At 46.7% G+C, this 22954-nt stretch overlaps 1 protein-coding gene and 1 long non-coding RNA gene across 5 annotated transcripts in view; one reads left to right on the top strand and one right to left on the bottom strand.

Moving 5' to 3' along the window:
* Positions 1-4669: 4669 nt before the first annotated feature.
* Positions 4670-11365, bottom strand: LOC128152155 (uncharacterized). The gene is made up of 3 exons (XR_008238546.1): positions 11204-11365; positions 9583-9622; positions 4670-5995 (listed from the first exon to the last, which is right to left on the bottom strand). It is a non-coding gene; the product is annotated as an uncharacterized LOC128152155 (long non-coding RNA).
* A 5112-nt stretch (positions 11366-16477) lies between these two features.
* Positions 16478-22954, top strand: part of NCOA1 (nuclear receptor coactivator 1) — a 184977-nt gene continuing 178500 nt past the window's right edge. For all 4 annotated transcript variants that reach the window (XM_052809163.1, XM_052809161.1, XM_052809165.1 and 1 more), the window contains exon 1: positions 16478-16929. The gene's annotated coding sequence lies outside the window, so the exon portion shown is untranslated. The remainder of the gene's footprint in view (positions 16930-22954) is intronic.

Raw genomic sequence — 22954 nt, 5'->3', positions numbered from 1 at the left:
AGCCACAATATTATCCCCCAAAGTAAGAAAACTCATCTACTGGCACAGTTCCATCTACATCAGCCTTCCTGAGTTCACTGGTGCCTTGTTTTTCACGCCCCTCTATAAAGCAGGTGCTCCAGCAAGTCTCTGCGATAGGGAATTTTCTTGGGATAAAGTGTTTTCCCTCACACATTTGTATTTTTAATTGCATAAACATAAAAATGAGCATGATTTTTATTGCCCTCAATGTACTAGCTTCCCCTAAAATACCAGCCAAGCTCTGGCAATGGGGTTTGTTAGCGGCACAAAGATTCATTCATAGCCATACGATTTCCTTTTTAGAATAAAATTTCAGGATTTTCTTGTCATTCTCCCATAGGTCACATAACTCGGAATACCACATGCCTGACGTCTTCAGTGATGACGATGGCTGCATCTTTCATCTGTTGTTTAACAGCGTCTGAGTCTGCTTATCTCATTATTATACCCAGCACGATGGTATCTAAGGCGGCTAAAAGAAAAACTACTCCATCCAAAGGGAAAATCTAAAATCAGGGCTTGTATAAACTGTTTCTAATCCGCAGGATGTTCCTTTTCCATTCCACTAATGATTTTAAATAGATGGGTTTTCTGGCCCAGGCATTAGCTACTAATGAAACAGCCCCATTATCTGCAAACATGGTGACGCTGGTTACTGGAGGATGGTGCAAGCGGATTGCACCGTTATCTTACATTCTGTTAATCCATGAGCCTAATATAAATTAGGGCATTTCTCAGTTTGCTTTCTCCTCCCTAGGGCTCCAAGGGGCAGTCTGAGAGCTGGGGGCAACTCATACAGTTACGCTGACTCTGCCAGCCTCCTTTGAACCATGATATACATTTTTTAACCATGATATACAGATTTTTTTTTAGCAGGGCCTGTAGCAATAAGACAAGGGGTAACGGTTTTAAACTAAAAGAGGGGAGATTCAGACTAGATACAAGGATGAAACTGTTTTCGCTGAGGGTGGTGAGACACTGGCCCAGGTTGCCCAGAGAGGTGGTCGCTGCCCCATCCCTGGAACCATTCAAGGTCAGGTTGGACGGGGCTCTGAGCAACCTGATCTGGTTGAAGATGTCCCTGCTTATGGCAGGGGGTTAGACTAGATGACCTTTAAGGTCCCTTCCCACCCAAACCGTTCTGTGAGTCAATGATTCTATGATTAGATGATGAGAAAAGGGCCGGCACAAGGTTGGCGCTCCTGCCTTGGCTCCTGGCTGTCACCCTCCAACCTCCCACCCTATTTTTACACCATCTAAAGAGATAACACCCTCCAGTAGCAGTGGAGAAGTCCTGTTGGGGGTCGTGATGCCTGGTTTGGGAGGTAGCGTTGCCCATTCCCTGGCAGAGGCAACCTGAACCTTGTAGCTCTCCCAAGGGCAAATGCCTTGTCAGAGCTGCAAAACCCAAAGGAGTCTGGCTTGGAGATGCCCGTGCTGCTTGTCTTAGTGAAGCATCAAGCTGTTTGACCTGTGAGGATGAAGGAGAGACTTGTGAACTACAAACTCTTGGAGATTTTACTGATGTGGGCTGAACTATTAGCAGAAATCACATCAGTACACAGTCGCCTTTTATATTAGCCCAGCATCTCTACTTTTGAGCTTTGCACCAGGTTTTTCTCCACTAAGGCAAAGCCCCAGTTTGCCTTTCCAGGGGACGTGGCATGCCATGGGGTGCAGGCAGGGTGCTTCCTCGGGGGACTCCTCCTCCTCCACCTCCCCGCGGGTCGCTGCATGCCCTCTCTCCTTCTCAGCATCCCTCCTCTCGCAGCAGGGCTGCTGCCGGAGAGGGTGTGCGAATGCATGTCTGCTCACTCGCTACCGGATCGACTTCCTGTGGTTTTTACAAAAATGTATATACATTTATGGGTAATCCAGGAAGATTTTTCCTGCTTTGCCTTCTCTGCAGAGCATCACCTTACCTGCAGAACATCACCTCCCCTGTACATCAGTCCTGCAGAGAGGACCAGATGGAAATGGCTGCGTTTTGCCCCTCCTGCTCATGTTAATTCTGATGAGGCTGGCTATGAAATAAAGGGTTATCCTTTCCCAGGTGGTGCCTGCAGGTCGCTGCTCCCCTCTGCCAGGTGCAGCCCCAGGAGCATCCCAGAGGCTGCCGGCAGTGGCCCTGCCCGCGGCACAGCACCCAACACCATCTCCACGCTGGGCTGGGGTCCTCCTCCTTCTCGGCTTGCACCTATGATTTATTACAGCCGCTCTTTCATCTACAGAAATCAGTGAAATTCACGGTTGCGTGGGCAAACTATATCTGCTGCAAAATCCAGCTCTCCCCATGGAGCTGCAGAAACTAGAGCTTCGTTTTGCACCTAAAGAATTGCATTTGTCATTACAGCTGCCAAGAAAAAGTAAGAAAAGTAAGAAAAATAAAAGTAGGAAAGAAAGACCTGTTTTACAGTGAGCACAACTAATCACAGGAACAACCTCCCCAGGGATGTGGTGGAGTCCCCATCGCTGCAGGTTTTCAAGACTTGACTGGACAGGGTGCTAGATAATCCCATCTAGGCTTCCTTTCCCTGGGCCAGATGATCTTTCCAGGTCCCTTCCAGCCTGGGCTGTTCCATGTTCTATGGATCTATGATCTCCTAGGCATGAATTTGTCTAAGCTGAGTCCTTGCTTCTTGTAATTCAGCCTCTAGCCTTTAGCAGGTCAAGTATTCACAAACTATACTCTTTGCAAGCCACGATTTACACCAGTTCTATATTAATATGAGGTTTGCATCAATTTAACTATATCAGAGTGGCTGTGCTAATGCTAAAGTCCTCAGTCCAGGTAAGGTCTGCCCAGCAGTGCTGATGGTCCAAAACAGTGGCTTTGGCAAAACTTTGAATCATGCCCATTTAATCTTGCAGCCCAACAGCTCTAAAACCAATGACTTAAGTCAGTACTATTAGCTACTTTGGCAGATAACACAGTATTAACTTCAGGAAAGGAGGGAAGATTAAGGAATTTCAGCAAAAGCAGGAAAGCTCAGTGAAAGAAGCAGAAAGCAAAGAGCTGTGTGTTGGAAGGAGCTCCCGAAGTGCCGTGTGTCTGCAGGGAAACAAAGCGGATTTGGGCATGAAAAGCTGAAAGTAGTTTTTATACACTAAGCCGCCTTGCCGCCAAGATTTCTATATCTCTTTTCACTTATCATCCATTGACTTGGATCTTAGGGATAATATTTTAGCTCCTGAACCTGTTCCCAGTGATTTTATGTTTGATGAAGGTCCTACTGGCTTTGGAGGGAGAGAATCAGACCTTCCACAATAGAACACTTATTTTAGGTTTTGTAAGGGACCATGTCGCCGTACACCCGTTAAACAAAGAAAAGCAATACATAGGATCACCAAGAGAGGGAGAATTGAATGTCCTCTTCCTCTGACCTCCAGTTCTGTCTTCAAGTTACCTGTATTTTTGGAAATACCGCTACGATCAGGTGGCAAAGACATTGGTGCAGTTTGCCTGTGCACGCTTGCAGAGGAGGTTCAAGGCAAGCCAGGCTCTCAGCCTCCCTTGCTGGCTTGTTTCCACTCAGAATTCAGCAACTGGAGAACTATTATTGGATATTTCATACATAGCAGATGGCTCTGCATTTGCTGAATCCTAAATGAAAATCACTAAGCCAGCAAGAAAATAATATTCCATTTTTCACTGTCCTTGGACTTGCTGTGGTCTCTCTGGGAAGAAAGCAGAGCTTCCCCGGGGATGCCAGCCGCACAATTCGAGAAGCGCTGTGACTATGAGAACAAAAGGGGTGGAAGAAATAATAAGTATTTCTCCGACGTGAAATGTTAGATTAATTTGTCATCTGCATGGGCAAAGACAGCGCTGCATGGCTGTAGCAGCAGTAGTTCTCTGATGTAGAAGATCAAGTACAAAGATGAGAAATCAAACCTCTAAGGGAACAGGGAGGTAGAGTTAAAAAAACCAAGAAACCAACAAAAAAGAACCTGAGACGTGCTGGGGAGAAATCCTGACACAGAGAAAAGTTTCTCCCCTGAGCTAAGGAGCAACATTTTGATGCCAGGATCTTAAAACACTATGCAAATACAAATTAAACCTTGTAATCTGCTACTTCACTAAGTATTGTTATTCTCAGTTCTATCAGTGAGGAGACAGGCACAGGCAAGTTCAGCGACTTTCTCAGACTTTCAAGTCATGTCTGCAGCGTAGCCATGTCCACCATCCCCATCCCCAGCTCTGTCCTTCCAATGCAAAACCTGCCTGGCTTCTGCAAGCATATTCCTCAGCCCTTCACAGCAAGAAAATACCATGAGGGCCCTCCCAGGACAATCTCTGCCTTCCTTTGCTGAGCGAAGCATGACGAACCTCTTCCCCTCCCTCCCAGCATAAACGCATGTGTAAATGGGTATGGCAAAATCCTGAAGACCCAAGCCCTGTAGTCTTAGTTTAGGTAATATCCTCTGGCATAACTCTCTAGCACCAGAATTTCCCCAATTACCCCAAACCGTGTTTATCAAGATGTTTTCAACAGTTGCACAAAACTTTGGGGCAAAGAAACATTCGATATATGGATATTTCCAACTGTATGGTGCTGGTTTTATAATCTGTATTTTATATGTTATTTTGTAGTCTATTTATAGAATCATTTAGGTTGGAAAAGGGCTTTAAGATCATCGAGTCCAACCGTAATTAATTTTTACTTTGTAGCCAACGTAACATCAACGTGCACTTTCCCATGAGGAGGTGTCATATCAGTAATGGAAGTGCATCAGCCTTTGCCTACAGTAGTTTCTCTGTCTTTTCAGCAAGGTAGACCCTGCAAAAATGGCCTATACAGAGTAAGGTTATGCTTTCTAAGAAGCCAATCAACAACTATAATACCAGCATCCATGGCCTCTTGGCAGATCTTCCCAACAGTGGGGTTAACCCAGCCAGCTTTTCAGGAGGAGAAAGAAGATGATGTGCAACTTCCAAGAGCATCTCACCTCCTCCCAGTCTGCTGTTGGTAGTGCTGCCTGATTTGTTTGCAAGGGCAGAGCCAAAACCACTAATAAAACTTGCATTCAAAAAATTGAATAAAGAAGTGGAAAGTCTCCATAAAAATAAAGAATTGCTTTATGGTCCCTGTGGGCTTTCCTTCTTTTTCTCTTCCTATTCTCCACTTTTTTGTTGTTGCAATTTTCCTCATTTAATGTGTTTTCTTCAGACTGGGTTTCATCCCTCTGCTTCTTTAAAATGCTCTCCATGAGATGCAGTTCTTCTCCTACTGACCATGAATTCTTCCTGTTTCTCACTATTTCTTTTCTCCACTCTCTTTTGCCTCTGTCCTCCTTCGTGTCTCTACCGACAGAGTGCCCAAATGCCTCCCAATCATTTCCGAATCCATCCTTACAACAACACCCCTATGGAAGAGAAATTCCGTTGCCACCATTTTGCAGACTGAGGTGTGCGGCTTAGAGGAATCGAGGCAGGGATTTGTGTCCGCTGGTGTTAAGACACCTGGGGTGGAAATTAGAGACCTGGCTGCACAGGGAAGAGCCAAGATGGATCCCAAGGGGGCAGCTTGCCCAGGGGCTCTGGGCGTTGAAGGTGGATGGGGCAACTTGCTTAGGAAGCCTGGGTGCTGCAGTGAGTGCTAAAATGAGACGGGATGGATCCCGGCATACGCAACTACCCCAGATCACGCAGAGTTTCTGCTTTTAAATGAAGACATGATCTCCAGTTTCTCCTCTCCCTACTACTTCTTCTCCTTATTCCCAGGGTTCTTCCAATCTGACTTTATTTCTCTGTCTTCCTCTCTGTTGCAGTCATTCCCCTTCAATATGGACATGGCGTGGTTTCTTTCTGCACCACTAAGGTCTCTTCTTTCCTCTTTCTGAACTGATGTTTCCTTGTCTTTCCCTTTTTCTTGGTCTCCCAACAACTCACCTGCACGCTTGCATGGCAGCACAGTGCTGGCTCTCCCGAAGTCAGGGAGCTGGAGTCCTGCATTAAAAAGCTGTTAGGAGACTAGAAACAAAAAGTAGAAATAAATGTTTGTTTTTCATCTTGACTACAAGGCTAACATTACTGCTACTGAGGATTCTGCAGTGTCTAGATTTTAATGCATTTATTAAAAGCCTGATTGGGAGAGGTGCAGTAAAGATAGGATTTGCAGGTGAGGCTCGGTTCAGCAGTGTCTAGAGAAAACACAGGTGTTTTTCAAAGGAATCGATGCAGATCAAATCAGCCACAACATGGTGGCAGGTAACGTTGGCGAGAACTGCAATGGAATATGCACTGGGAGAAAAACTACTCTTCAGCTACATCTTTGAGGAAAAGGACAAGCACATCATTGTAGACAGCTCTGTGAAGAGCTCTGCTCAGTAAGCAATTTGGTAGAAAACAAGCAAGCAAATTCTTCGGTTACACAAAAGATAGTACGTAGAGGAATCATATATAGCATCTTTGTGGAAATTCACAGCTGCGTGTCTCAAATGGGGTATTGCTGGACTGGAGGGGATTCAGAGCTGCCCACAGCAATGAGCATGATCCCCCTAACAATATTAAATAGTGCGCGAGGGCAAACCGATGCTATTTCGTTACGAGACGAGAACAAAAGCTGACATTTAGGCCGAGCTAGGACAATTACAGGATGCTAAGCTAACTGCAGTGCAGCTATGGCTTTGGGTGGCCAACTCTTAAACTAACTTCATAGAAAGATTTCTTGCTGACTGTTAGTTTGCTAGTGCTTTAGCTCCTCACTCTATTTATTTGTTGCAACTCAGTAGTAAGTTTACTCGAGGGATCCCATACTAGATGGTCTTGGCTGTACCAGAGGGTGAATGCTGCATGCGTTTTACCTCTTTATCTGCATTAGAGACATTACACACACATTTCACTGCGGGGGGTGTGTGTCAGCTATTTGATGTGACCCCCACCAAAGGGGATACAGAGAAACAACATAAACAGAGCTCTCATCTCCTGTGTCACGTATCTGAGAATCATTAACTACTAGTTGGTGCCACACACAAGTAGTTATTCCCTCAGCAGGAGCACAAGATCTTTCAGACCGTATTTAGTAGGACCTATTTAATTCCATTTTCACAGTGTATTTCTAAATCTGTCACTACACCGTTCCCAAACTATTGAGCTTTAATATTGACCAGCCATAGTGACTGATAAATCATTTGGGGTAATGTGAGTGCAGTTTGCCCAGACATACATTTTCTGGCAGTCATTTTTTTTTTGTATGCGTAATACCTTAGCTCACATCCCTTAATAATGTGGTCCCATTTCATTTCCGGGATTGGAACTTAAATCAACCTGGACATCAGTTTTTACATAATATATGTTTATGGTGATAGGTATTTTTGTGGTAAGAGGCCATTGCTGAGAGATCCTCCTGAGCTATCAGTAGTCTCAACAGCAAACAGTTGCATTTAGGAACAAGCTGTAGTAATGCTAAAAATATTCTCCAGTTTTAATCCTTTTTATTGTAAAAAAAATACAAATTTCTTTTGCTTTTGGTCCATATTTTATGATCCCAATATGACGTCATTATATTTTCATTTGATTCCTAAATTTGACATTTGCTGTCACTGAACATGATGTTTGGTACCTCCTAATTTAGGCAGTTCTTGGTTTGAGTTTCTATACTGAAGGAGTTAAAAACTTTCAGCTCATAAAACAGTATCACTTAGGCCTCTCACAACGTTGTATACCATTACACCCAAACCAATTGTGAGTTCATGCTGTAAATTTCCTTTACTTAGGGGCCACATTTTTTCTGGACTTTGCCATCAAAAAAAATCTAAATATTTTTTGTGATCCAACAGCAGGGCACCCTGCTGCCTTGTTGCCACTGAGGGGAAGTCTTGTATTGCTAAACCTCCGGGTTTCTTTTTCTCAGGAAGGATCCCTGATTTCAAAAGGAGAAAGCCATGATCTAAACATGCCTCATTCCTGGTTTCAGTTACCACTGTATTCTGGGATATTACATTCAGTTTAACCTTTGGTTGTGGTATTCTCCATTCACATATCTCAGGTCACTTAGATGTCCAAGCTCCAATATAATTCCTCTCATTTACACTAATATTTCAACCAGTTGGAATAAGGATAACCTCTCCAAGTTACCTTATTACCATTTTTAACCCTCACATGGTACCTTCCAGAAACTCAGAAACTGCAGCACCCTGAAGTGTTAACAATGTTAGATATCCATTGCAAGAACTTTGTCACCTTCAAAGCAGTGGAAGGGGTTAGAATTACCAGTAGGAGGAGGCACCTTCACCAACAGAAACAGTTGCCCATGTTTGATGTTGGAATTGCTTTCAAATTTTCCCTGCCCTTGCTCTGCTCCAGTTCCTTTCTCGCTTCTGACTTCAGCTATAGCAGCTGACCAAACAGTTATTAACTATACACAAATGGTGAAAGAAAAACAACTAAAGTAGAGAAAGCCAACATTTAATATTGAATGGCTCTTCGTTCTTCTTCTGCGCTACCTGTGGAGGACAAAATGGAGAACATTTTGTTCATGATCTATGAATTTCAGGTTGTGACAAGGGTACCCATCCTCCCTTTGTACTTTGTTGATCTGAAATGACAAAGAGCTCATCCCCTTTAACTACAAACACTGCTTCCCATTTATCCTGCATTTTGTACTCCTGAAGCACCACCTTTACCTCTTTTTTCTCTCCTTGACTGCTTCCCCTGTTTTCTCCTGCATTTCTAATCACTTCTAGTGCATCTGTTATCCAGGTTAACGTATCTGCCTCTGCAGGGGTCTCTGGTACAGCTAAGGACCTAATTAACTGCAGAGGATTTCATGGAGGCCAGGAGCTTAGCAGACCCCAGGCAGGCTGAGGCATTTTTGAGGTTAATAAGATACCCAGGACCCTCATAGAGAAGGCCAACAAAGTTATTTGGAAAAAATGTTTTTTCTTCCACCTCGTGCTTCAAGGTGCAGTACCCCTCCTAACGGTTAGGCAACGGGAAAGATTTTGTGTTAAACCTCTATCGACAGGGACAGACGCAACAGAAACCTGGTGATTGCCGTGGTGGTGGGAGAACTGGTGGTGGTACCCACGAGGATTCAAGATCCCCAGTTAGCGGGGAAGTTGCTGTGGTAGCATCAGCCCTCTTCCCTCTTCCTAACGCATTGAGTGGGGGGAGATGGAGGCGAGGCGCAGGAGCAGGAATCTGGTGTTGCGTGCCGTTAGAAACAACGGAGTGAAGTAGACGGACTGACAGGTCTGTCTAACGGTGGCAGGTCTTGTGTGCCTCACGGAGCTACTCGTGGGTTTAAACGTAAGCACTTAAGTGCCTATTGGCTGCATGAGGGCTTTAGTGCTCTTCAAACTAGTGAAGCAGATGATACTTCAAAGGCATTAAAAGTAGGTTAAGGAAAAGTATTTCACAGACTGAGTAGATATCCGAATAAAACTGACAGTCTTTAAGTGCAGATGAGTAAATAGAGGGGGTTCTCAGTGGGATCATCTCTACAGGGTTAGAGAATAGCTCTGCTTTATTCCCTGTTCAGCACTTGGTCTCTCTGGTGTGATTGCCAAAAAAGGACAAGTTACACGAACTCTGATGGGAGTTATCATTCCACTTACCAACAGACTGAAACAATCAATTCTTTTTTATGCAGGCCACCTAAAAGCCAACAACAAAAAAATACCATCAGGAAAGAATGAGAAAATACTCTTTTCTTCTATATTCAGTATTATCCAATTAGCCAAGCACATTACAAGCAGGGTTGAATCGCAAACACAGGCACTGATACTGAGGTGATCTGACCCAGCACAGCTGACCTGTGCAAGGGCTTGGTACCTTCACCTGGCTGACAGGAGCTGTTCAACCCTTACCCCTTAACCCTTAATCATCTAGAACCAACTCCTTTGCATCTGATGAGTCCACTTTAAAAGGCTCTGAGGCATATTTAAATGCATTTAAAAATATATTTTACTTCTGTGATTAGTAATACTTGAGATGACTAAAACCGAAAAAGTGTTATTTCCCTATCCCCTTTTATTTAGCCTTTTGCTCAGATGAGATACGGAAATGAGGTGACATGATTTCCCTTTAGACTTTATAATCAGCCACGCTATTTTAATAATCTACATTTAGGTCCACTTTCTGTTTCTTAAATGCTAGTACAATGCAGCAGTGTTTTGGTTGCAGGCTCCACAGGAAGGCGTTTCAAAAGCCAACAAACACAATCACCACAATTTTAAAAATTATTATTATTATTATTCCTTTCAAATGTCTTGAAATATTTCTACCAACATGAAGTTTTGTAAATCTTTTAAAAAGTAATTTAATTTCTGACCTTAAGCTGTCTAATGTTGGGCATTAAAAATCAGCTTTTAAAAAATGCTCTGAATTAGCTTGAGCAACTTTTTCAACCCATAAGAGATCAGCAGATCCACATGGTCTGCTCTAGCAATCCATCAGCACTAAGTACCATGCGTGGTAGTATATTTTTGCAAAGCCTTGTATTCTTTGTGGCAGTAAGTACAAAGCTTTGATATCACCGACTTGAAAACAACAGGGTTCTGTGTAAACATAAGTGTCGTCCAAAATGAGTAAACCTACGTGTAACAGGCAGTATTTCTTAGTTCGCATAACACTACAACCTCCTATTTGCAACCAGCTGTGTCATTAACTTGTCCAGCATTATAAGGAATGGAGTATTTATCCTATGAAAGATAGGAATTATTAATAGTAACACTAATAACTTTAGTTAAGTACATAAATATAAACACATTATTAATCATTTACAGAAATCAGCCCATTAATAATGCTTCAAAGCTCTCTAGGAGAGGAACTGTAGGAAACTGAGATTTCCTCTGTATTTTAAATTTGGCCACTTGTCCTCTATCTTTATTAAACAAAAAAGCGATTGTTTAGGAAAAAAATCTGTTGCTATTTTGTATGGCTGTCCCTCTTTTGACACCATCTGTGGTCAGATTAAATGCTGAGATCTGAATCAACATCTCTGTGTTTAATCTCTTGTTGATACTTCTGCAAACTGAGAGGTAAAAAAATTATTACAGGGGGCTGGTCAGTCGTACAAGTTTGAGTTATGCCAGTGCCATCTTAATGAATTTCTTAAGTCAAATGTAAATATGACCCTGGAACGTGGAAGCATACATTGTTGTTCTCAGAGATCTAATAAAAGCACAAAAGCTTTCTGTGTGGTTGAACATGGCATTAGAAGTGTTTGCAACATACCCCTGGACCCTCTGCAACTTGTGAAGCTGAAATTAAAGTATGCCGCGTTTCCTGCAGGACATTAACTGTTTTCCTTTTAATTGTTTACAATTTGTTCTCTGTTGTGCCTGTGCTTGGAGCCGATACCGCAAAAAGCCAGTGACAAATCCGAAGCGGTTGCTTTGCAGCCGGGAAAGCAGAAGAAACGTGCACAGGAGGCTTTTCTACTGACAGGCAATAACTCCGCCGTAAAAGACCCAGCAAAGTTACAAACCACATACTTTTGCCCTTGCATCGAGCATAAAATAGGTCACGGCAGAGAGACGCTGTGGCTTTAAGTATTGCCCGGCCTGAGCCGGATTATCATTAGGTTACGTAACTGCTGATGAGCTGCTTTTCATTAAGGCTTCCCCGAGTGGTGCTGGGAGCAAGCGCTGGCTCCAACAACCATCCTGGGGAAGGATTTCCTCCCAGGAGTGCCACCGCTCTCATCTGAGCCCTGCAGACTGCAGCTAGGCCAAGGTGCTTGCAAGAACCGGCATGGGCTAAGTGGGTGTCTGAATGCGAAACAACTCGTTAACCTTAACGGGGTTGTGTATTAATTTCGGCTAAAGCGTGTTTGCAAAGTTGTAAAAGTAAGGGGTTCGGAAAAGGTGTTAAATCAGTGTGTTAAAAGCGTCCTGCTCTTGGCTCGGAGCTTTTTTTTTTAGTGAAATGCACCCTCTGCTGTGTAAAAACCCAAACCTTTGTATCTTTTGGTGGTCTTGAACACTAGCAAAAAGACTGTCACACAGGAAATGATGGCACAACGCTGCAGTGACAATGTAGCCCACCTGCACCTGAGACCTGAGGAGGTGGGAAAAAAATTTAAAAAATCATATTCTCATGCATGCTCCGAAGCACCACGTAGTGTCCAGGTAGTACCTTCAGGTGCCGAAGTGCTTGTGTCCATTGCTCTGTCTCATCTCAGGATCAGCTGGAGGACAAAGGATGTTCGTCCTCAGGTCACAATTCTTCCACGTGCTGGCTTGTCGTGGGTTGACCCTGGCTGGACACCAGGTGCCCACCAAAGCCGCACTATCACTCCCCTCCTCAGCTGGACAGGGGAGAAAAAATAGAACGAAAGGCTTGTGGGTCGAGATAAGGACAGGAGAGATCACTCACTAGTTACCATCGTGGGCAAAACAGACTTGACTTGGGGAAAAATTAATTTATTACCAATCAAATCAGAGCAGGATAATAAGAAACAAACCCAAATCTTAAAACACCTTCTCCCCACCCCTCCCTTCTCCTGGGCACAACTCCACTCCTGATTTTCTCCACCTCCTCCCCCTCAGCGGCACAGGGGGATGGGGAATGGGGGTTGCGGTCAGTTCATCACACATTGTCTCTGCTGCTCCTTCCTCCTCAGGGTGAGAACTCCTCACTCGTCCCCTGCTCCGGTGTGGGGTCCCTCCCACCGGAGATAGTTCTCCACGAACTTCTCCAATGTGAGTCCTTCCCACAGGCTGCAGTTCTTCACGAACTGCTCCAGCGTGGGTCCCTTCCGTGGGCTGCAGTCCTTCAGGCACAGACTGCTCCAGCGTGGGTCCCCCGTGGGGTCACAAGTCCTGCCAGAAAACCTGCTCCAGCGCGGGCTCCTCTCTGCACGGGTCCACAGATTCTGCCAGGAGCCTGCTCCAGCGCGGGCTTCCCACGGGGTCACAGCCTCCTTCGGGCATCCCCCTGCTCCGGCGTGGGGTCCTCCCCGGGCTGCAGGTGGAGATCTGCTCCACCGTGGACCTCCATGGCTGCAGGGGGACAGCCTGCCTCACCGTGGTCTTCCCCATGGGCTGCAGGGGAATCTCTGCTCCGGCGCCTGGAGCATCTCCTCCCCTCCTTCTGCACTGACCTGGGGGTCTGCAGGGCTGTTTCTCTCACGTGTTCTCACTCCTCTCTTTCTGGCTGCAGTTTCTGTGTGACAGCAACTTTTTTTTTCCTTCTTAAATCTGTTATCCCAGAGGTGCTACCACTGTCACTGACGGGCTCACCCTTGGCCAGCGGTGGGTCCGTCTTGGAGCCGGCTGGCATTGGCTCTGTCAGACACGGGGGAAGCTTCTGGCATCTTCTCACAGAAGCCATCCCTGTAGCCCCCCCTGCTACCAAAACCTTGCCATGCAGACCCAATACATAGCTTTTAGCAGTCGTAGGAGCTGATAGCGATGCTTCACCCTCTGGAGACACCTTCCTCCTCTGAGTCCTCGGGCTGCCCACAGGTAGACAGGGTCCATGCAGGTAGACGCATGCTGCAATGCTGGTGACCTGCTAGTCCGCATGCCATCATCAAACGACATTCTCGTACCCTTCTCCTGCCATTAGTTCCTCCCGGTGCTCCCACACCCGGCATTCCTATTCAACCCCCGTTTAGACCAATCTTAACATTTCTATGACATTTTTAGGGGATAAGTAAGTCACTAGTAATGGAGGAGCTCAGCACTCCTCAAGGGCTCAGCAGGAAACAGAGTCAAGCCCATATTCAGAAGTTAGGTGGAGCTCTAAAGAACCACATGCGTACTAAGTGGAGCAATACTATCATCAAAGAAATTATTTATTACTAATTACAATGCTGAGTTTTGCCAAGAAGCTTTAAAGAACTCCATACTTTTAATTTTGCCTTCTTAGATTAACGACTGTACTGTGGCTACTTGTGGCTTATAAGAAACTCTTAAAACAGGCTGCTTCATAAACTGAAATAAAGCCTGAAAATGGCCTTTAGCCCAAGTAAGTTGTACAGAAAAAATGGGCTACAGAAGACAGCGTCACACAGAGGGCTTGCGGCAGGAAACAGGACAACCAGGAGACCTTGACGCTGTTTTGGTTGGTGATTCCATCTCTCACTTGTTGCTTGACCCCCACTTAAACCTCTTAAACACTGCTTTGTACATGTAAAATGAAGATAATCAAATCATCTTGTTTTACAAAGTGCTCAGGCTAGAAAGATCTAACAAGAGTAAATTATTTGTCATTTGAAGTCAGTTGGAAATTAAAGCTGCTCTCAGATAAAGCCTCACTTTAAAGTATCATTTACCTGGTGGGAGAGGCCTTTGTTTTGGATTTAATTCTAGGAAGTTTTGAAATAATTTCATTTTGCTGATGGATTTCATTTTTATTTCATGTGTATTTCAATGAGATATTTAATCTTCTCCATAATACATTTTGAAGTCTCATTCATTTAAATTGTCAAAGCCTGACAGCTCTGTAATGTACTTAAAAATGGCATTGTTTATACCTGCATTCCATTTAAAAATTAACTTGCAGATTAAAGTAATAAAAATGGTTTTATACTTCTCAGTGCTAATATCACTGAAAAATTACAATGTCCCTACTGCCTGAGATTAGCTAATATATTACTTACTCGTGAGGAATTCATGGAGGGGAAATACTCTAACATCAAGCTCTGTATTAGTCGTGAAGGCTGAGCATTTTCTGCCTGAATAAAACCAAAGTGGGCATAGCCTGCAGAGGCAGTGGAGAGCTGGCAGCTCAGGAAGACTCGGGGAATTTTACACAGCTTCCTTCCCTAGCTGCTGTCATGAAGTGAACAGGACCAGAAGGAATCTATTAGCACTTCCACCTAGATGTGTTGCAATGAAGGGTCATGCAGCAGCATGCAGCGGCTGTTAATGTTGCCTCAGCCCCTACCAAGAATGCAATTAAAGGAGAATCAGAAGCATTCCTTCGTTACCTCGTGGACACTGTGAGTTTTGCAGCAGAGGATTTGTGGTGGGTGCCCGATCTCAGGTCACTGCTCTCCTCTCTCTTGTTTCTCCACAGCTTCCCTGGTCATTTTGATGCTTTCATTCACATGCACAGGCCTGAAATTCTTCTAAAAAAAAGTTCGCCAACTATTTGTCTACTTGAAGATTGACAAAACATAGAGTGTTTTTTATACAAATGCACCTACAGTTAAGCAGGTTGGGATGAATATAAAATAGCCCAGGAAGTGTCTTATTGGTCCCCAAATGACAGAAAACAACTAATAAGCCTGCGATCCATATCCCCTGGCCCTTTACCTGCCGAAGGGTTAACTCAGGCTCATCCTGCCCATCCCGTTCCCAGGTGCTCCAGAGATAAGGAGGCAGTTAGGAAATACAGCTCGCAGGGGCTTTTTCTAGGAAGCAGGGAACCTCAGAGATAACTGTGTAGACCCCAAGAAAGGCACAGGTTTCTGTGGAAGGCAAAAATCCCGATCAGATAACGATGTGGGTGACCACACCGGGCGGATTTGCGATGTTGTGTGTTTGACTGGGCCTTTTAAGGCCAATTTGTTTTGTTGTAACACAGGCACTCTCCAGCCCCTGAGGAATAAAGAGCCCCCATGGAGGAAAACGAGCCACCTGAAGCTCTGGTTTATTTTAACTATGCAACCCACGGAGTTGTTTTGCCTCATGACACATGAGGTGTTTGGGGATTTCGCAGTTCCACAGAGAGGATGAATAATGTAACCAGATACAGCCAGAATGTGATAAAATAGTTGACAGAGCAATGGTGACTGTTCCGTGTGCGGCAGCTTTGCGTGGCAATAGCTGAAAATGGCAGCGAGGAGACCAAACAGTGGGTCGAGGTCTGCGTGGGACCATCTATCACCCCATACTGCTAACTGAACTTCATCCCGGTGTTCCCGGCTGATCCGAGGCACGCCTCGGCCCTTGTGATGCCCAGATGGAGACCAACGCTAACGCACCATGCAGGCCTTTTAAATCTTCCTCGAAGCCTCGTTGGGGAAGGCGACCGGGAAACAAAACCCGACAGGTTAACTTCTAGCACAGAACGCCTCAGCTCGGTGACAGCAGCTCCTGGTGGGTGAGAGGGATGAGGAGAACCCCCCCCCCCCCCCCCCCCCCCGAGTCCGGCGAAGGCCTCTTCACCCTGAGGGACGGGTCAGGCTGGTGGAGCCGGGGCCCGGGTTTGAGGTTGGCGGGGCAGCCGTGCCTCAGCCTGGGCGAGGGGTGAGGAGGGCAGACCCGAGGCTGAGGCCGCTGTGGGGACATGGGTGATGCCGGTAGCAGAGGGGGGGGGGTGCCGGGTCGGCGAGGCAGGGTCGTTCCGTCCCCTCCCCGCCCCGGCCCGGCCGCCGACGGACAGGCCCCCCCCGGGCACCCGCTGTGCCAACAAGATGGCGCCCGCCTCCCCCTGCCCCCTTCCCGGCGCGGGGTGGCGGCGGAGGGACCGCGGCTTCCCCAACGCCTCCGCCCGGCTCGGGCCGCGGGGGGAGAAGGAAGATGGCGGCCAGCAGCGACTGACTGGAGGAGGAGGAGGAGGAGGAGGAGGAGGAGGAGGGATGCGGGCCGGGCCGCGGCGGCCTCCTCCGACACCGCCCCCCTCGTTCTCTGTACCCAGCTCCGCCCCGTCCCGCCGGGAGGGAGAGCGGCGAGCGAAGCCGGAGCCCCGCAGCCGCGCCGCGCCGCCCAGGCAAGGGGCCCCGGGTGCCCGGGAGCCCCGTAGCGGGAACCGGGGCCCCCAGCAGCGCCCGCCGCCGCCGCCACCACCGCCACCCACCGCTCCGGTCACCGCGATCGCGGCGGGGGCTGCTGCGAGCCGGCAGCACACCGACACCCCACCACCACCACCACCACCACTACCCCCCCCCCCCCCCGGGGCCGCCCCCGCCGCCTGGCCGGGGGAGTCGCTGTCGCGTTTGCCCGTGGAAGCTCCGCGGCCTCAGCCCCGGCGGGGGGAGGCGGCTGTCACCCAGGCAGCGGCGGCAGGTGAGTGGCGCCCGGCCGCGCCGCAGCTGGCGGCGGGGCGGGAGGGAGGGAGGGAAGGAGGGCAGGCGGGCGGGCAGGCAGGCGCGGTGTGGGGACGGGGGGAGGCAGGCAGGCAGGCCGGGGCTGCCCCGCCGCGCAGGGCGGGGGTGTGTCTGGCGGGGCCGGCACGCCGGCCCCCGCCGCAGTCCCCCGGTCTGCGGGGAGGTGCAGCTGTCACGGCAGGGGGGGGACGACGACGACGGGGGACGGACCGGACCGGACCGGCCCCCCCCCCCCCCCCTTTCCTTCCCTCCCTCCCTCCCTGCCTGCCTGCCCGCCCCGGGCTGCTATGGCGGCGGGCGGAGCGCGGAGGGGCGCCGCGGCCTCCCCGCCCGCCCGCCCGCCTCTCTCCCGCCCTCCCGCCTCTCTCCCGCCCTCCTTCCCCCGCGGGGGGCTGAGGAGAGCCGCCCCGGGGGGGGACCCTGCGCGGCGGAACCCGTCCTGCCTCGGGCGGTTCAATCCCAGCCCTCCCTTTCCTCAGTATTCCCCCTCCCTCCCTCCCTTTATTATTATTAATTTAAAGTTGATTAAAAAAGTGAAAAAGCAGTTTTCCTCCTCACCCCCACCCCAGCCCCTTCCCGGCTGGAAGATGGCTGAGGGGAGGCAGACGGGCCTGCGGGGGCCCGCGGACACCCTCCCCCCCCACTCCCCCGGCCAAGGAGGACGCTCCTTTTGGTGGCGTTTTAGGTGACAGCTCTTTGTCTGCCTGTGACATTGTGTGTCTGTGTCTGTCTGTGTCCCCCAAAACCACCCCCCAACCCCGGCGGGGCGGTTCTGGGTGTCAGCGGAGGCGAGTTAAGTTCAGCGCTGAGGCGGTCGGTCAGGGAGAACCGGAGGTGGCCGTCAGGTACCGGCTGGGTTTTGGGGGGTTTTGGGGTCACCAGAGCGGGGAAGGGGTGGGTTGTCAGGTGGGTTGTGTGGGGAAGCAGGCTCCTCAGAGGGGGTGCCTGGGCTGCCGGCTTTGGGGGGGCTCTGCAGGAGGCTGGTGGCGAAGCTGGCGTCTGCCTCCTCGCTCCTAGCAGAGTGCTTGCCCTAAATTTGCTTCATTTCTCTCTCGGAGACATGGACCAGCAGCAGATTGCGAATAATCCCAAATACCTGGCGGTGCGTATGCAAGCGGTAGCCCCGGTTTGTGCAGCGGGGGGGCTTTAGCCGCTGGAATATGACATTTAGCGGTAGAAAAATCTGTTGCGGAAAGGCTGTTTCCTTCCGATGTAGGTTGCTAGACACGCTCAAGTCCTCCAGTTTCCTAGGTGCGTTTTGACCTTTCAGTGGCTGAGAACTGGGTCGTGCGCCTTGGGTGACGATCTCCCGATTATTTTTTTTTTTTTTTTTTTTTTCACCTGAAAGGGTGCGTTTGCAAAGGTGGAAAGGTGTGGAGTACCGTCCAGGGCTGCTGCTTGCTTCCACTGGAAGCTTAATCAGCGTACAGGAGATATCAAATTTTCACTACCCAAGTACGGCATAGCCAAAAAAGAGTGACACAGCAAAGTATATTAAAACTGGAAATTGGACTTGTGTGGGTGGTGCTTGTATGTTCTTCACCCTGTCTCATGGCTTGTATTCTTCGTGGTGTTGGTTTAGACCGAAAAAAAACCCAAACCCAAAAAACCTGGGTTTGCGTGGGCTAGCAGGATATACATATATATGTGTGTGTAAACTTTGCATATGTGTGTGTGTGTATATATATATGTAAAGAGTAATGTACCTGGTGAGTTCTAGTAGCAAGATGGTAAATTTATATGAACAAAAAAGATGCTTCATTTACTTTCCTGGAAACGTGCTGTCCCGTTGCGGTTTAGAGGTTGTGATCTTCTGCTTGCAGAATATTTCAGCAAATGTGTATGTGTTCTGAACTCTTTATGCTGCAGCCATCAGCTTGCTTATACTAGAGAAAGTAAAAAATACATGTTACATATGGAGGTATACATAGTATGTGGTGCATCTGTAGCTGTATACCTAGGCCTCTTGCAGAGGAGTGGGGAGAGAAAATGTTGTAAACCAGGAAAAGATGGATGCAAAGCCACAAATTTGCAGAGAAGCTTGGTGAGGCGTGTAGTATCCACAGCTTTGCAGAGCTGTTTTGTGAAAATGATTAAAGTTCAAGTTGCCACTTAAGGGGACAAACAGCTCTTGATGGTAGATAATAAACAGTAGTAACTTTGGCAATACTGCACCTGGCTCAAAGCCGATGGGCATGCTGAAATGTTAAATCTCAACTTATTTGCTCAAGATGGGTATCTGTTGTTTGAAACGTGTTGCCAAACAATATGGCAGCACAAATCCTTGCTTCCAAAACAAATAGGCTTCCTGAGAGGCGAGCGGGGGGTTTTGGCTCTTCAGAAGGCAGGCCTTCTTATTCACTACGGGCCGACTTTGATTTTTAGCATGCGTGTTTTCCCCGAGCCGTGCCCTCTGATAATGCTACGACACATGCTCACAACTGCATGACTAATTCATACAATTAGTCATACACTTCCACTGTAGATTTATTGGAGCAATATCACTGTCATTCTCACGTTGTAAAAGTCTGCATTTGGGAACACGTGCCCTCTGTTGACTTGTCTTGGGTCTCCTGGCATGGTTGTTGGGTGGGCTGTTAACAAATATTGGAAGCCTTTAGGATTATTAGGCTTACTTAATTATATAAGCATATTTTCAAGGAACAGATCTGCTGGAGATCAGCACCTTGTTGCTTGCTAATCTGAGGGGGGTAATTTGCATGAGACTTTGCAGGGATTGTCAGAAATGAAGGTGTGAGTGCTGCTACTAAAAATATCCTGTCTCCTGCATAAATAGTTTGCCAGTTGAAAAACAGTATATTTTGTATAAGGAAACTATTTATATGTCGAGTTATTCTTGTTTTGCTTGGTTGACTGTGTTTCTTTGAAGCGTGGTTCTTATCTCTTTGATCAAAGAGGAGGAATAAAACCCAATTGTTTTTAAAGTTAGATTCTGCCTTTAAAGACAGGATTTTAAGCAGGAAGGGCTTGGACTAACAGGTAAATATTTTAACCAGGTATTCCTGAAAGGCCAACGCGGTGTGTAATACCCCATAGCGTGTGGCCACCGCTTCTACCTCTGAGCTTTAATTGCTGGCAGATACAAACAAGCAATTTTTATTGGCGGTTCTATGTTATTTGTATTGCTGCAGTATCCAGGAACCCCAGGCGCAGACCAGGTTTGCAGTGGGGTAGGAGTGATGCAAAAATGGAGTGAAAGTGGACTCTGCTTCCAAAAACTTCCATCCTAAACATAAAGAGGTAGAGGAGCGGAGTTGTGACAGGGAAGCAGCTGGGTGGTGGTGGGCAGCAGGAAAGTTGGTAGTCACAACATATTAGCAGCCTAAATATGGAGTTTTGGGGTTGTTTTTTTTTTTTTTTTTAATAACATTGAAGCGAACCAGCGCTTCATGGTCTTTTGGGGGGTTACTGCCTGCTGTTGTGCTGCCGATGCCGGGCTGAGCCCTCTGCCTGCCTGCCTGCCTGCCTCCCCGCTGCCGGGGCTGATCCAGCCCTTCAGAGCCGTGGCAGGCGAGGGAGGATTCACAGGAGTAGCTCTGCTCATCGGTCTGAGAACAGTCAGGAGCTTTAACCTCTTCCCCTGGCGCAGCAGGATCTGGAATAGGATGTTTGCCTGTAGCAGCAATATTAAAAATTATGGCTTGCTTGTAAACAGCTTCAACTCTTTGCATACCTAGCCTTGCACATGTGAGTCAGGGCGATGCAGAACAGGTTTTTACCACTACGGCAGCATCTCCATTTAAAGCTGACCATTTGAAATGCTGTGGCTTTGCTGTGGGACAAATTCTAGAGCACTTGGAGGCCTGGTCTAGGTATAAAGGATGTGTCAGCACCATGCGTTTTACCTGGGCTCCTGTCATTTACAAAGGAAAAAAAAAACTGCTGAACTGGTTTGGAGGTTCTTTAAGCCTGAACTAATTTACCTGGCTGGGAATGTAGGTTAGAAACTAGGCTTTGCTTGGCTTTGGGCTAGCGCCAGTACGCTCTGCAGGGAAAACGCAGGCTAAATAGCTTCTGCGCTGATAATCCTGCAATACTGTTCCTACTGTTTCCCCTGAAAAGATAGGTAGGTTCTCGTGCAGTTGACCCAATTGACTGGGAAGCAACTCCAATGGGTCTCGGCACAAGGAGCAGTGGGATATTTCCCTTAGATGTCCTTGGGTGAGTGGGGAAAAAGCGAGGATGGGATTTTGTGCACAGACCTTGCAGTGAGAATCCCCACCCAAGTGCTCGGGTCTGAGGGACAAGGTTGCGTGGCCTAAACTAGGTAGATTTGTTAACCAACTTAGATAAACCTGCGCATAGATGTTCTTAAATCTGTTTAAACCCACTTACTGGTTTATTATGTTCTGTAAGCTGAGGCAAGCTATCCTGGCAGTCGTGTTTCAACCAGTGTGTGTCCATTCAGAGATTTGCCTTGATTTAGTGAAGCCTATGTAAGTTGGTGAGTTACAGGAAGGTGATCTAGGAAAGGAAAACAGTGCAGTGAATATATAAGTCAACAGTTTGCTGGCTTGCCTTGGTTAATGAACTCTACAGTATCCATATTTTGCTCTAAGGATCCACAAATTGTCAGCTGCTTAAAGCTGATCAGTGGAGGGGCTCTTAGATGTGTTTGAGTTTTTCTGCAGAGGGGAAAGATCCTTAACTGTTAGGTCCTGTTTTAAACAAGCGTCAGAAATGTCCCAGTAAAGGCTGATCCTGCAACTAGCTATTTTGGAACACAAATCATTAAAGTGTCTGTTTTGAGCTATTTATGTTTATTTTGTGTTTATTTTTAATTATCTGTCATGGAATATGCTGCAAAACAAGCTCAAAACAGTGTTCTTTGGCTTAATTCCCCCCCCCCTTTTTTTTTTAATGTGACATCTGAAATCTCAAGGGTCTCATTTTTTTGGATTTTCAGAGTGTGAAGATTTCAAAAATAAGGCAATATGCCAGACAAGGCAAGAAGTAGGCTTGATTCTTCTATTTCTATGATGAAATTATGAATGAGGAACTGTTTAAAACCCAAACAAATGAGTAGCTTTCCCACATATGTGGAATTCAGATCCTGAATTGTGAGTGGAGGGATAAGTTTAGAACACAACACTACCCTGGGATCAAATGATATTATCAAATGATATTATTATTATTATTCTATGTAGCACACATATCAAAATGATTAGGTGTTGATAAAGTTATTCACCCAATGTTAGTGTTTTCCCTTGTATGCAGCATATGCTGTCTTTGGAAATAAGGGCCTTGGGAGGGGAGAGAGATTCCAGCCCCCAGTGTGGTGATCTCCTGTCCAGAAGGTTTCAGAATAGTATTTGCTGTTTCAATAATAATAAAAAAAAAGTAGGTAGTATAATCTTTCAGTAAAACTGCACTGAGAGTTTAACAATGAAAACTAAAAATATTTTTCTCTCTTATTTTTCTTTTTCTGTTAACATTGTATAACTTCCGGATTGAAGAAATAGGAGAGAAAAGCCCTGAACTTTTCACACCATTAAATCAGATTCATGTGTAAATTGTACAAGAAATCTTGCAGCTTGGACTGCTTAACTTCTCTTTCTTCTTACTTCTTGTGAATATCATACTTAATACCTATCCTCCCTCTCTTCTTCTCTCCCCCAGAGCCTGTGTTTTGGTCTTAATCTGAGACTTTGCATCCAGTTTTATCAATGTACTTCAGAGATCTTGAATAATTTGAGAGAAAAACTTTTTAGTGGAAGTGCTAGTCAGGCTCTGTCTTTGAAGTTTTTTTTTTTTTTTTTTTTTTTAACAAAAGTCTGACTAACCTGAAAAGGATTTAGACACATGCTTGTGACCAGTTATTTTAAATCATACTGGAAAAATTGTGCGTGAAAATAAACAACTAGCTAGAGTTAAACCTGTTGTAGACTGGGTGTGTAAGCTTGATCCCTTTGTCTTTCATGCATTTCTTAAATGTGATTGCTGACAAGATGAGTTCTGGGTCT

Source organism: Harpia harpyja, chromosome 15, assembly GCF_026419915.1.
Source record: "Harpia harpyja isolate bHarHar1 chromosome 15, bHarHar1 primary haplotype, whole genome shotgun sequence".
NCBI classification, from domain to species: Eukaryota; Metazoa; Chordata; class Aves; order Accipitriformes; family Accipitridae; genus Harpia; species Harpia harpyja.
This window is presented reverse-complemented; position numbering and strand designations above follow the sequence as displayed.